Source organism: Castor canadensis, chromosome 11 (genome assembly GCF_047511655.1).
Source record: "Castor canadensis chromosome 11, mCasCan1.hap1v2, whole genome shotgun sequence".
Lineage (NCBI taxonomy): Eukaryota > Metazoa > Chordata > Mammalia > Rodentia > Castoridae > Castor > Castor canadensis.
The window spans coordinates 87,430,941-87,447,010 of NC_133396.1; the positions used below are offsets into that span (position 1 = coordinate 87,430,941).

Here is a 16,070-nt window from a genome sequence, read left to right on the forward strand (position 1 = left end):
CAGGCACAGAAGCTACGAGATAATAAATGTTGGTTATTTTAAGCCACTGAGTTTTGTGCTAATTTGTTACACATTAGTAGATAGCAAATTGAGAATTCATGAACTTTTCACATCCTGCCTGCTGAATTGCCATCTTGCTAGTTACCTAGGGGTCAGAGAAATCCTTCTAAGAAACACTCACATGTGTATGCCTAAAAGTAGGGGTCCAAAATAATTGTCATTCAAGATCCCTCCCTCTAGGGAGTTTAGGAGAAAATATGGGTCAAATCACCAATAGCTGCCTAAGGTTCCCATTTTTATCATTAAGATAACTAAGTACAATTTGTGGATTGTTCACAGTCTGGTCTATTATTCAGCAACCAACTGCTGTGAGAATGGAAAAAAAAATGAATTGATCATACTTTGGGGAATTGGGTAATTTTGTCTAAGGGCTGATCAGCATCCTTGGAATCAATGACTATTACTGAAAAATCTCCAGCAGTTCATAATATACAAACCCACACCATCAAAGCACCTAGGTTTATACTGAACACCAACAGAAACCATTGCTGTGAAGTCTGCAACCTCAGCAGTGTTTGATTGCTGCGCTTCACTTGGCCTGCCAGGTGCCTTTCTTCTGCCCATGATTCACCTAAGCCAAAGGGGAAAAAAAGCACAGGCTTTGGAGGAAGTCTGATTGATGTCAACATAGCCTCTTGAATTGTACTCTCTGGACTATCCAGATTCTCAGATCCTACCTGGGCAGTCAGGGGCAGGGCGTTCTCGCTACAAAGTGCAAGCCGAGGCCCTCCCTTGAGTGGCTGAACTCACCTGAAGTACAAGAGAGTCAGCATTTAACAAGGAAGGAATAGACAGTGCACATTTTCAGGATGAATGTCATAGAAAAAACTTTTTTTTCTGAAGATGAGTTGTTACAAGTGCTGGGCACTGAAGAAAGGAAGTCCAAGCGAAGGAGGGGGCGAGAGAGTGCACAGAAAGAACACACCAGTTTGCTAACGTTGCTGACAGGCAGTCAGGTCCACATGCCCTTTGCTGTGGTGGTGCTATGTTCTACCCCCTCAAGGTCCTCAAGAAGTGTGTATGCTGGAAGTATTTGGGAGCACGAGCCTTGTGCCTGGGTTCCAGGTTTCTACCTCTGGAACTTGCTACCCTAGGAATAACTTGCCTACGTGGTGACACACCAGATTCAATTCTTGTCATAAAAATCTTCATCTTGTCTCCAATTCCATGAAAATCCACCCTAAGATAAGGCCTTTGTGGGATATCTTAGAGCTGTACAACTTGTTAATCAAATTAAGTGGGCCTATTAGTGAGGTAATGTGTATTATATCACAAAGGTCAGTATACTGAGTTCATGATAAGCCTCATTCTAACAGAGCAAATGTGATTATTACTTTATGAACATCGGCACATACTTGCTCAAATTCAATTTGGCTATTGCTCAGTCCACAGTTTAAAGCTTAGGCTTAAAAGAACCTGGTTAAATGGAGAACACTTGACTAGAATACAAAACCCAGCCTTCTAGTGCTAACCCTCTAAATAACTCTCATGTGCTAGATGCCTGCATCCATAGGGAACCTGCCCACCTGAGCCACAGCCACTTGGTTCCATGGACAAGAGCTCTTTGAGGGTGGAGTCTGCATTCTCTTCATATCCCCAGTGCCCGACATGGATACTGCCAGTGGCCAGGAAAGTAAATAAGCTCATACACCCGCAGTCACATATGTCTATCTGTGGGTAGATCTGTGTGAAAGGAAGTCTATAAGGATATACTCTAAGCTGTCAAAACTGGGGATTGAGGAAAATATAAATGGCACAGGGAAGGAGATGAGGCAGGAAGAGCCAAGCAACAGAGAAAAAGAAGACTGTCCTGAAAAAGCCTAGATGTACAATATGATCTTCTTCATGTAAAAATATGGGTATGCACGAGTAACTAGTGATGTTCATATGTTAAATCAAAGCAAGTTACAGAGTATTTAAGTTAAAAACTATAAGCAGAAACATCCCATATACCTGTTATATATATAGTATTAGTTCTAAATTTGCAAAAGGGAGGGCATATATTGTGGGTGCTCTGAAACACCACCTAACTGAGGCACTCAATTCCACAACTGCTAGAAGCCTTGGCTCAGCTTCACAGCTAAGTCCCTTTCCAGAAACTGCCCTCACCCAAAAAGAACTTCTTTGCCCAAAGTTGTACCCACCCCACCCTGGAGACAGCTCACATGCAAAGACTAGTCCCTATGGGGTCCAAAGGCTTGGATCTCTTCTCAATGCAGGACAACCTGCAGAGCATCTTCTGGTCAATTCAGCTTCCCATCTCCCCCACAGGTATCATAACCTACAAGAAAACAACCAGTGAGCCTTCTACATGCCTATCCAGTGTCAGTTTGTTTCCTGGGAAATTGTGACACAGCAGAAGGGTACATCCAATCTTTAATGTTAAGCGAGGGTCTGAGATGGGGAGAATTAATTATCTTTTCCCGCGTATGTCTTCATACTGATTCCCTTATTGTAATAAGCATGTATCACCTTTCTAATTTCAAGAATATCAAGTGAAGAAATTTGAAATATAGTAAACATGTTAGTTGAGTGAATAAATGACTTCTTGGATTAATAGATTACAATAAAATACATGCTGATAGTATTTCCTGTTTCATGAACTCAATGGAAGGGAATTTTGCTAACACTTTCAATAACTTTTGACTTAGTTGGTTCAAAAGAGATTGGACCAGCTTTCTGAGAGTGAGGTCACCACCTCACTGCTAGAATGAAAAAAAAGTCAATAGGTGGAAGAAAAAAGAGAGAGACTTTTAATTCCACGGAAGGAGAGATTGTCTAATATCAGAGCTATCTGCCCTCCAAATAGGCTGAAGATTTAGGGCAGCAACTATCCAAAGTCCACTGTCTAAAAGACCCGTAGTTCTTTCAGTTGGCAAGCAACTAGATTAGAATTGAAAGAGGAAAATACCTGCCATTTGTATGATTTGCAACATCTCTTGTCTCAGGCACCAGCAAACCCACTGAGGACCACTTCCTTCCCAATAACGCATCCTTCCCAATCCTGGTCTCTTGGCAGCCACTGCTGATGTTCTAGAGTGTTCACCAGAGACAGAATCTATTTGTCCTTCCAGGACTAGATGACATTTGCACTTCCTCCTGTTTGGAGGCTACATGAGGTCTTCCAGGGAAGATAAATTTAACCAGAAACAACAGATGAGCAAGTCTATACCTTAGCCAAATGCTTGCCCCTTCTTCCCTCACACTCCAATCAATTTTTGCACGTTCATCCTCTTTAGGCATCTATATATGAGATCCCTGAGGTTCACTGTCCCATTTGGAGGAGGCTAAACAGCATTTGTGAACAAGTAGTCCTCGAAGACTTAATTATTGAGCTACCAACTATGTTGGCAGATCCTTGGGAACTGTGTAGAGGGAGGTCTGGTCCAAGTTCTGCATAGCACCCCTGAATTAAAATGCTAATATGTATGTACAGATACTTTCCACTTACAACAATGTCCCTGCTTTTGGTGGTGGTGGTTCTGACCCGAGACAGTCACCCAGCATTCATTCATTCATTCATTCATTGAGTGTTTATTGAACTTTTCCATGCTGGTATTGTGCTTGGTGCAAGAATAAAAGCAGGGAGCAGGACAAACATTGTAACCTTGAAGAGAGTCCAGAAAGTCCCTGAGAATCCAGAGTGAATGCGGCACAATACATGGTGACCTTCATAATGCGGAATTCTCAATGTGCTGAGGACCTCAAGGACATAAAAGGGGCTCTGGTTTGGGGGGGAAGGATTGAATGGGAGGCTTCCTAAAAGTGTCAAACATTTGTCATAGTCAGATCATCCAAGTAAGTGTTACAGCCGCTTTCAAAGATTTGGAATTTGTTATATAAAACACAGTTCCAGATTTATAATGATTGTACAGAATTTTTACCTTAAATATTTATCATTTTATTGCAAAGCTTTGAGAATACGTAAAAAATGAGTGAGAAAAATAAAACTCCAGGGAGAAAAAATAACTTAAGTAATAATTTTCTTTGCTTCAGGTTAGCTACATGGTATAGCTCTAAATTTATTTAAAAGGAGAGAAGGCATTTGGAATGGAAAGTGAAATAAAAGTTCTTTATTTTGAAGTTGTAAATGTATTTCTTCCCTGCCTTATTCCTATTGCAGGTATCCGTATCATCTAACTGCACAGCAGAGATCTCTTCTAGAGTTAGGATTAAAGACCTGAAGTCAAGAGAACATTGGAGACACCATCACAAAAGGTACTGTTACTGTGAACCTTTTGTCATCCATCACTCCAATGGCCAGTTTGAGGCTTCTGCTAGTAACTGCATATTCCCAGGAACCTGAGATCCTTTGTCACTGAAACAACAGCTTGGGGGATAGTCTCCCTGAAGTGAGGTGGCCAACAGCGTCAGCTCCTCTGGGCTCCATGCCGTCTCTCAAATTGCTAGAGAAACCTGGTACTAGGGTTTTGGCATCTCATAAAATATTTCTGAATTGCATTTCACGATGCAGTTGGTAATAAAAGTGTGTTACTGTGCTCCATCTTTCCAACAGGCTAGACTTGATTCCCAGCCCAGCTGAGCCTGCACTGCACCCACATGAATCAGTGCTAAATTATTCAGCCCAACTCTAAAACTTCTGGAGTTCCAAAACCCCTAATAAAGTATTATGAAAAAATATCCATCTCTTTATCTCTATCCATAACTATTTATATGGCTGGAGGAAAAACCTGTCACTTTATTTCTTTTAATTTAAAAGCTTTCCTAATTCCTTTTTCCTACCACATATATATACCTAAAGAATTTTCAGGTTGAAATAATAACTTCTAAAAAATGGTCCAGCAGAGAAGGCTCAGAGGATTCACACAGTTGACAGGTACAATGAATATTTTGCTCCCTTAATAACTTTCCAAGGCACTCAAACTGGATCCACTGAATTGAGAACTTTTCAAACAAGTGTGTCTCTTTTTTTTTATTGTACAAAACAATGCTGATATGCTTACCATCCTTCCCTCTCTATTTGTTTATACAATTGCTAAAGTTTGCTGCTCAGGAAAAATTTATTTCCTTTCTGAGACTTAGCGGGTACTCACAATGTACCCAGTATTCTTCCTGGTACTCTACAGATGTAAGACAAGTCTTATCTGAAACCCTATGATGTCATTGGCCCAGAATACCCTCAGCAGTATCCTGCCTTAGTTGGGGGCATTTGACTACAAAGTACCTTTGGCTATCAAAACTACTTTTGAACATTCAAGCCATAAGAACCATCATCCCATTAAGCTGGCTATCAGCCATTCATATATAAGGGTGAATTGATTAACTTGATGTTTCTCAGCTACCAGCTAGGTAAGATAAGCCAGAGCTCGAACAGGGCAGACTAGCCAGACAGCGATGAAGGCTACCTATCACAAAACCATCACTGAAAATGTATTGAGATGGAGATATTTCCACTTACCAGCGCTCTGCTCAGAAAAAATACTTATATAGATAAAGGAATATTTGACAAAACACTTTCAGTGGGAGATCAAACTCTACCCAAAGAATTTGTCAAATGAAAAAACCTTTAGTAGGGCTGGTGGAGTGGCTCAAGTGGTAAGAAGGCCTACCTAGCAAGCATGAGGCCCTGAGTTCAAAGCCCAGTGCCACCAAAATACTAAAAAAATTTTAAAAACACCTCTAGTCTGTAAACTGACCTCTAGGAAGAGTTCAGTGTGAGCATGAGACCTGGGGTGTTGTCACCATTCTCTAAACAGTTGTCAAATAAATCTGTAAAGACTATTGGTTTAAATGTGAGACAACTCATTGGTGTGATAAAGGCACCCATGTATCTTCATGCAAGCCTGAGATCTGCAGCTTTTGATGGAGGGGTTGGAAGGATGAAAGAGGGAGACCAGGTCCCTGAATGATAACCTATGGGAGGACTGAGAAAAGGTATACAAAGGCAAGCAGTAGGAGAAGAAGACTAATGAAGACAAGCATCACCATCACATCTGGAGATGTGTCACTCCCGTGACTTGGATCTACCCTTGCTCTCACCTTTGGAAATCAACCCACAAGCTGAAGCAGAGAGTGCTCATGCACAACAATATGAGCCTTTTAAAAAGATGAGCTGTTTAAAGCAGGGCCAGGAGATGATCCCAGATCACATCCTAGCCATATCCACACCAGGGTCAAGCTCTGTTTCAGTCTAGGGTGCACAGAAAGTCCTGGGCCCATCGAGAATCAAACCATTATAAGCGAAAGGTGATCTCAAAGACAGTAAACAACTGTTAAGGCATCCAAGCAGGGCTAGGGAGTCCTGGTAGTTTCTCCCGACTTCTCAAAAGTCTACAGTAAGCAGTTTTCAGAGGTAGTTCTTAGAAGCATCAGCTGCTCTATCAATTATAGCTGAGAGCCACCTCTTGGCACAGAAGCCAGTCCATCTTTCCCCATTAAGCCTTGTCATATGTGTGGGAACAGTCTCTGAGGAGAATTTGGGTTATCCAGATTAATTTTCTCTTTCTGCACTTAACCAATCTTTTTTTTCCTAACATGGGTTGGTGTTGGAATTTCGGAAGTTACCAAATGGAAAGGCAGCCAGGTGGCCTCATGATTCTTTGGTAATTCAAACCAAGGTGCTATCTTCAGACTGGTCTGTGCTGTGCCTCAGCCTGCTTCTATCTCACCCTCAATCCCCATGCATTTGCAAGCAACTCATTTTAAGAGCTGATTAGATGAGCCCTTAATAACATTAGAACTTAAATGGCCCCAGATAGGCTTTCAGCTTCTTGCCAAATTGAGATAAATGTGGTATTTGGGGAACTGAGCTCCTAGCTTTGTGGCTGCTCTGGATTACAGACAGGTTCTGAAACATTCTACCTTCTCCTCTGATATTTTGCAGTCTAAAACAGGGTTTTTGTGCATCTTTCAGGTCCCTTTTATCTCTGAGTGTTTATGATTCTGTGTGTAGATGGTCTCCAGGATCATGCATTTTCAAGGAAATATAAGTTGAGGACAAAGAGCCCCAGAGAGAGTTCTGTCTTTCAATTATGCTCATCTATAGGAAAACTTCTTTCCGAGCTCCTCACACCCCCTGTGAATTTCAGATCAGGCAGCAACTTTTACTAAGCAACTACTATTTGGTCATTTAATTCAATATTGAGGTTATTAATACCAGACTTTGGCCAAGAATAATATGTAATGGTCAGATACATGAGTGTTTAGATGCATGAGTGTGTTCAGCGGCCTCTGCAACTCCTACAGGGGGTTCATTTCCAGGAAGGACAGACACACTTATCAAGTAAATAGGTATGGCCTTCTAATTTATATCCTTTTGTAAGCTTTAGAAAAAGGTAAAAATAGGATGGAAAAGGGAAGAAAAAAGAGTAAAGGTGAGCATAAATAAATGGTTCAATGTTGAGTAAAATTATGCTCATAAGCAAACAAAAAATGTAGTTGGTCTTCTTTTTCTGCCTTTCTACAATCAAACCAGATACTTAGGTATCTCCAGAATATCTTGAAAATTTCTAAACTCATGGTTTGCTCTTCTGGGTGTGGGTGGTCTTTCAAGAAGTGTCCCTGAATTTAGGCTTCCTTTGGAAAGCTCACAATGTAGCTGAACTTTCAGCCTTTCAGATGAAGTTAAACCTTGTCCTTTAACCTTACATTTGCATTTGGGTGGGAAAAAAACACCTTTTGCTGTTTTCCTGAAGGGAAGCTTAGGACCCCAAGATCCAGTAAAGAAACAGAGGGATCCCTGGGGCTTAGGCAGAGCTGTGGCAAACCCACTCCCCCTTCTCTGGCCCCCAAAAGCCCAAAGCTCACCCCGGTCTTCCAGATTGTTGAGGGGTTTCAGGCTCAATTAAACTGTGGCTGAGATAAAAACCTGCAGTTGAGTGGGAATGGATGCCTTGGCAGCCTGGTAAAAATGGGGTGGTAGAAGTTTGGTAAAGTACAGCTCCAGAATCAGTGTTTGACAACTATCCCAAACTTCAATCAGTCAAGGCTCAGGCAGTTGTTCCATATAAAGGGAGTGAAAGAGAAATATCAGAGGTCTCAGCACAGCCCCCATGTTGAACCTTGCATCCTCAGGAAATTAAGCACTCCATCCAACTGCGATGCACTTTCATGAAGAGGTCATTACTCATTACAGTACTTTTCAGGTACTGTATTTATGTTTTCTCTCAACGTCTTGTGATTTACAAGAGAAACACTGAATGGTATTGGATGCCACAGGCAGTTTACCTACCAGCTCCTGTCTTCCTTTGCTAAGCCTAAGGCCATACACAAAGAGATTTGCTTGATTCCCTTCTCCTTCTTACCTTGCTTTTCTCCTATCTGCAGAGAAAGCATCCTCCTCTTTGCCAAGGGTAGCTCTTCCCCAGTCCTTATTCTTCATCGTAGCCATCTTTTACAGCCCAGTCCACACATTGTCCCTTTCCAATGTCCCTTCCCTTATTTATATTTCTCTGACTTTCTATAAGTTCTTTTTCGTCTGCTTTTACACAAGACTTTTCTCCATTAAAACGAACAAAAACAGCTTTCTTTTGATTTCCTGACTCTATTGCCTCCTCTTATTCTGAATTCTGTAGAAGAATATTCTGCATTCACCATTCACTTTTCACATTTCACCCTTTAATCCTATGAAAAATGCTGTATCCTACCCTCCCATGCAACAAACTAATATAATTTGTTAAGCATTCATTTAGTACATACTATGTGCCATGCCCAGTGTGGATTCTGACCACATGCACAGCACACTCTTACTAGGAAGCTGAGAATGCCTCCCACTAGCCCAAATTACAAAGTAATGTAGTAAGTGGAAAAATGGGGCTATGTACAATGGAGAGGCAGGATAAGAGTCATTAGTTCTGTCTTGGGGATAAGGGACAAGTGAGGCAGGTTTCGTAGGAGTTCGCCAGACAAATGAGGAACCCATGAGGGGAAAAGAGAAAAGGAGAAAAGCGGGCCAGTCTATGTTGAGGGAATAGCATCAACAAGGACACTGGGGTCACTAGGGTCAAAACAATTTGACATGTAGCAGGGAGACAAGGTGTGTTAAGTCTGCAGAGGATGAGAGATGCTTACACTTATGTGTGAGGCCTTGAGAAATGATAATTCATTCTTGCAGACAATGGCAACAATGGAAGATTTAAAGCTGGGGACAACACAATCAGATTGCCTTTCGGGCAGCAGCAAGAAGGGAAGATTGACACGAAGTTGTTCTAATGGTCCAGATCTCAGGTGATAGTGCCTGAACCAAACAGCAGTAGTGGGCATGAAGAAGAGGGGCTCCTAGCCTAACTAACCCCCTCCAACCTCCATGAATACATCCAAATACAGATATCTCTTCTGCTGTAAAGCCTCAGAGCATGTGTTGTGCTTATTCAACTTGTATTACCATCATTTGTTTATTTCGTTAATGTTCCTGATCAAATTGTATCTTTGTTTCCCCTTCTTCAAATAACAGTAACTTGCTCATCTTAAGAACTGAAGGAAAAGTTATTTAGTTGAATTGAATTTTCAAGAGCTTCAAACCATGAATAATTGAGGAATCAGCCATGTATAAGTGTTCATCATTTACATAATTGTGTAAACAAGCTGATAAATTTTTTTTCCTGTTATTTTTATGATTCCTGAATGCCCCGCTATCTTTGCAGTTCTTAGGTTTCAGGGTAATAGTAAACAAGTATTCTCTAATACACACAAGTGGCAGAGGCACTGCTCCATTCTCACCTCCCCAGGCAAAGGAAGCAGCTGAAGGGAATAAACAGACAATTGCATTGACTAAGTACAAAAGTCATGTGCAAATATTGAGAAAGATGCTGTCTGAAGAGGATGCACACTGCATGATGGGGCCGACATGCAGAGTCCCAAAGGTCAATGTGCAGATACGATTGATTAAGCTAAGTACTAACCAAAATTGCTTTCCAACATACAGATGAGAATTGATCAGAAGCAGGACCTGTACTTATCATAAAAAAGCTCATGTAAAATTACAGTTGGATATGTCATCAAAGCAAATTTAAATTTTTCAGATTTTCCCCAAATGAAAGTATCTATAATATAGTTAACAAATATGTTGTAAAGAGTTAACTGGTGCTTATGGATTTTTTTTATGTGTGGACCCTGTAGGCCTTGGCTTCTATTGTGGCATTTTTTTTGTAACTCTGAGGTTAGTCTCTGTCTGACTCTTTCTCTCTCTGTCCCCCTAACCCAAAGAATTCTGATTGGCTGTAAGTCAGCTGTGTCTAGTATGGCACCCAAGTTGTCACTCCACACAATCCCTAGCTCCCAGGAAGCTAGAAGTCAGAAATCTCCTAATCGTGGAATGGGTCCAGCCTGCTTTAGCAGCGGCTATGGCTGCCACTGGCCTGTGGCATTTGGGCAGCAGAGAAGAAAAAGGGAAGTGGTGTGAGGAGGATAAAGGAAAGACAGAGATAAGGAAAAATGAGAGAAAGGGATAGAAGGTGCAGTTAGCGAGTCTTTCTTGAGTAATTTTTTTGTGTGAAATATAGAGGCTTGCTCTTCAGACTACAAAAAAGAAGTAGAGATCATGATTCCTGTTCTCAAAAATCTTAAAGTTTAGTCAAGAGGACAATTCTGAACTTGGAAGACAAAATAGCAATGCATGAAAATATAATCAAGTCTCCAGCACAGCCTGCAACACAGCAGGAATAGGACACATGACATAGGATACCGGGAGTTGGAGGAGACCAACTCAAATGGCAGGGCATCTGCCTAACAAGCACAAGGCCCTGAGTTCAAACTCCAGTGTCACCAAAAAAAAAAAAAAAAAAACAGTTTCATGAAGGCCAAGTGAACAGCTCATCTGGAACTGTGGGAAAAGAAGATCAAAGGACAGGAAGAAAGAGCAGGGAACAGAAAGAGGAAAAAGGTGTTAGTGATGGTGATGGCAGAGTAGCTCCCATAGCCAGCTCTTTTTCCCCTTGTCTCCTATGCCAACCCTAGAGCTGCCTTGGCCAAGACCATCACTTGAGAGACAGGAAATGTTTCTGGGGTAGAGCTGGACTAGAGCCAGTCTGGTTTTGTTGTCTCTGTAATCACAGAACAAAGCATTCTTTTCCCCATGTCTGCTTGAGAGGAATACTGTTTACACTGAGACCCTCACACCTTTCAGACTGATCTTTTAAAATAAAATTTCATTCTAACTGACATACAGTAAATGCACAAATTTGTGGGTTACAGAGTGACAATTCAACACATGTATACAATGTGTAATGATCAGATCAGGATAATCGGCATACCACCTCAGACATTTATCATTTCTTTGTGGTGGGAACATTCAAAATCCTCTCTACTATTTCAAAATTTTCAATTAATTGTTGTCAACTGTGGTTACCATACCATTGGGAGTTATTCCTCAAACTCAACTGCACTCCTGTACCCATTATTCTTCCTCTCTCCATCCCTCCCTCGTCCATATCCCTCCCAGGCTCTGGTAACCATTATTTTACTTTACTTCTACAAGACCAACTTTTAGCCTCTACACATAAGTGAGATCATGTGGTCTTTGTCTTTCTGCATCTGACTTATTACACTTAGTGTAATCAGGCTGATCTTTGACACCTGAATTCTCGTATGACTGGTAGTTGGGTATAAAAACCCCACAGAAGCTCTATAAAAAACCATACAACTTCATCATCTGTAGGATCTGAGAGCCTCTGCAAGAGATGGAGAGATTGGTAAATTAAGGACAAAACACTAGATGCATTTCACAAAGATTCTATAGAGAGCAAGATATGGCCCAGAACATGTATTTTGGTTGGTACTGCAAAATCTCCCTGTCCTGAAAATTACTCCCCCATCCCCACCCTCACTCTCACCCAAATTTTAAGAAGAGGAAGTAAATGAAACTGGTTCCACATGCTATCTGAAATTTTAACATTCGAGATTCATTCTCATCAAGGTGTTGCCTCTCCCAGATTTCTCTTCAGAGCGGGTATCCCCTGAGACACCTGTTTATCCATAATGGAATGCTCATTATTATTATTATATGCTTATTTTGTCTAAGAGCCATTGGACATAGAAAGTACAGAGAAGAGAAAAAGAAATAATGATAGAGAAAATAATTTTAGAACATGGGGTTCTGCCAAGAAAGGCAGAATTGAAGGTAACCAATGTAAGTGGCAGATGGTCTGGATAGCTAAGGAGTGGCAGGAGGGGTAGAAAATAGAGCCCAGATGTGAGAAAAAGGGAGGAGCAGAAAATCGTGATAGAACAAAGCTAGAATCCAACTTTGCCTCCTTTGTAAAACTGCCTAGAGTAGCCCTGACTGATTGGATAGTTCTGACATTACCATTGGCCATATTCGAGGGCCACCTGAGAAGCATCAGCATTGCTTAGGAGAGCAAAATAGAAAGAAGAATAAAATAGGGCAAGGCCATGCCAGGTGGCAACTGAATAGACGTGCATGCAACAAGTCAGCAATACCACAGAAATGATTTCATTAGGCACAGGGAAGAAAATGCCTGGCGATCACACCCAATGCAGAACAACTATGGCCATGGGCCAAGGGAGTACTACATGTCCTGCTGAGTCAGCAGAGAACAATAAAGCTGGGAAATGATTTAACAACCATAATGATGAGAACTTGCAAGAACTCTGCTTATCTGGTACCAGAATCATAGACTCATGAAATGTTCAACCTAGGACTTTCGAGATCATTGTAGTCCAGAGGGAAATAGGGCTCTGAGAGGTTTAACTTTGCTCAGTGCTTTCGGTATGCTAAGCACTGTTTGGATTACTTTATATGTGTTTACTCATTTACTCCTCCCAACAACCAGTCATACTAGGTACTGTCATTGTCACCATTTTACAGATAAGGAAGTTGAGATACAGAAATGCTAAATAATTTACTCAGGTGACATAATTTTAGAAAGTGACAGAGCAGGGATTTGAACCCAGGAAGTCCAAGTTCAGGATTCCTCCATATAAGCACAGCCAGACACCAATAAGGAAAGCAGTCTATCCTTTGTCATTTGAATCTCATTGCATGCAGGTTAAGGTGTAAGTACCATTCATGCAATGAAAAATACCTGTTAAGGGAGAGGTTGCAACAGATCTAGTGGCAAAGATGCCCTGATTCCTTGTGGGACCTGAAGGCTACTCTGGACTGAAAGTAGAACACCATAATGGAGTATCCTATCTCCTTAATCGAGGAGTGGCAATGGATGTAATGGAGCCACCACAATTGAAGCATGATAATTACTAAGATAATGACCCAGGAATGGAAGATTAGCTTTATCTATCCTTGAGGAGGAGGAATTTGAAGTAATGAAACAATAAAGCTTGTATTGATGAGATTTTGATAGTGATCAATGCAATAGCAATAGGCCATGAGTGTAAAGATAAAGATGATGCATTTAAGTTATTCAGTCAATCATGCTTGCTGAATGCTAACTTTGTGTAGATGCCAAGTTCTCTTGAAAGAAAACGAGGTCTAGGCCACCATGAGCTTAAAATTTAATGGATTAAAATAAGGCAATCTTTGTAAAACTTTGCTCCCCAAAATATACACTGCAATATCAGCAATGCAGGTATGCAGTTATATTAGTATGGCCTTGAACTACTTTGAAGAAGTCATTGGTTGTTAGAATTCTTGGAGTCAGGCAACTGTAACAGAGGACTGCGCAGATGAGACGTCTTTAAGATGAGGATTATTACTGTTTGGCTGTTGCCAAAAGAGAAATGAGGGTAAAGAAGTAAGTTGTAAATAAGGGTAACAATGGCAATAGTGAAATTGCTGTGGAAAGTGGCAGCTATTTTGTAGTTAACATTATCATGGGTCATTTGATGAAGGGAAAGAAGGGACTTCTAAAAGTAATGGAGATGTTGGAGTACATGTCTAGTGCATAATGGGGATGCCTGTGGCTTTATCAAAGGCAGCTGGGGTCTTGCATTGTAAAGGGGTGGATAAAGACATTGAAATTGTTATGGGAGCAATTATGATTGCAACTGAGGTAATAATAAAGATAATGAACGTGTAATTGAAAACTGGTGGCTGGAAAGGAGAAGGTGAGGGCAACTGAAATGTAGAGGGGGGGGTGATAAGAGAGGTAATGGTGGCCATGTGAAAGGTAATGGAGTTATAATGTAGATGATGCTAAAAGGTAATGGAGTTATAATGAGGTGATGGCTACAGAGTGTGGGGGGGGTGATCATTTTAATGGAAGTAAGAGGGACAGTGTGACACAGGTGAGAATAGTATGCAGAGCATTCATCACAACAGCTGGAGCCGTGGGTGACCAGGAAAATAATGAACAGCTACACCCAAAGTTCTCATTACAGCAGGAGTTCTAATGGACCCTGGAATAAGATAATGGCACTAATGGAGAAGATGATGGCTGCCTGAAAAATCGAGAGCCTTGCGGTGGTATTTAGAATTAGGGTGGGAGAGACCAGAGGAGGAATAGGGAAGGTTGGCCCATGTGGACCTATTTGTAAGTCCCACGACCGAGGGGTCTGGAAGATGCTCACTATACCCATCCCTGTGGGTTATTTGACTTCACGCTGCTGCTCTTGTTTGTACAGGGCATTTATCATGCCTGAGTCAAGTCTAGGATACACAGACCTGGCTGAAGCAATGATTTGAGCTTACAATGTAAATTTCATTCTTAAATTTTGAATGACAACACACTAGCTCATACAGAGTACTTTTGTGCAAACAGAATGGGAAATTTATTAGTTTTAAGAAAAAAGTGAATGAATCAATCTTTCCTTTTTCTTCTCTCTCCTTTCTCTCTCTCCATACAAACATACATACATGCATACAGACATATATTTCACTGATACTCTTTCCAAGCAGGGAAGTGGGAGCTTATTGCTTCAAGGCTCACTGCATAGCTTCTGAGTTCTTTAGTGGGGATCAATGTCCGTGGCAGCTTGTGCTGGTCTGGTGTGCTGATCCTGGGAACGAACCTATGGAACTGGCATGCACTTTCATCCCCGGCTCTGCTGGTGCTTCTGCACAGTCCAGTCTGGAAACATGAGGAGAGGTATACCTATCTGCAAATAGACAGATTATCCCTGATGTCTCAGGCATCCAGGAGACATGGGAAAGACACTGAGCTTATAAGGGGGTCAGAGACAGCCAAAAGGATTCATCATCTTTACAAGAAGGTGTACAAGGATGTTCTGTGCCTCTGAACCCTAAATGCCTCTTCTCAGACCAGCTACATCAAAAACAACTAGGTAAGCTTGTACAAAATTTCAGAATACTTGGTCCCATCTCATGGAGAGTCTGATGCTGTATTTTAAAAACTTCCCATAAACATTTTCTACTTTTCCTCTTTCAATTGTCCAGTGCCAATCTGTATCCTTATGATAGCCAAGGAAGAGGTAAGGAAAGCATATTTCATGGAAACAGTACAAATCAAACTTTTGAGTAAATCTGTCCTAACAGTAAAATTTGATTTTTGCTACCTGCTCATGGCCACTCTATTCCCCAACAAAGAGTCACATGATTGCCTGCAGCAGACTTCCCAGCAGGGAACTTTGAGAATGTCAATAGCAAAAGTCAGCACTGAGTCCTAATTTTTCCAGAAGGATAAAGCAGCATAGGAACTGAAGCATATATCAGGGGAATAGGAAGGAAAATGTCCATAAAAGAATTTCAAGTACTTCTAATTATGGGAATGGATATTATAGTATGGGGTTGGCACCTTCATGTATTTGAAGGTCTCTCTCTCCTAGCCTTCAGACGTTTATTTTATTGTTTAGAATTCTCAGAGATTAAAAGCATCAAAATCATAAAAATATTCAACTCATATTTTGCGAAGTACAAATTATTTCTGTCCTTAGATGACACATATGTTGTGCACATGTCTCAATTAAGAAAATTGGGAAATGATTGTAATTACTAAACAATGCATTACAAATAAAATGTATTTTTCCAATTACTGAACAAAATGATATTCTCTTTCTCAACAGCCCATTGTCCTAATTCTTCCTCTTCCTTCTAACTTCTACTCTTACAGAGAGCAACAACTAGCTGAAGATCTAGTACACTGTCACAGTCATATTAGAAGAAAATCTCAGGTCCTATT

At 41.0% G+C, this 16,070-nt stretch overlaps 1 protein-coding gene across 2 annotated transcripts in view; it reads left to right on the forward strand.

Moving 5' to 3' along the window:
• Tnr (tenascin R) overlaps window positions 1-16,070 on the forward strand; it is a 400,720-nt gene that overhangs the window by 206,358 nt on the left and 178,292 nt on the right. For both annotated transcript variants that reach the window (XM_074047403.1, XM_074047404.1), the window contains exon 2: window positions 4,184-4,278. The gene's annotated coding sequence lies outside the window, so the exon portion shown is untranslated. The remainder of the gene's footprint in view (window positions 1-4,183; window positions 4,279-16,070) is intronic.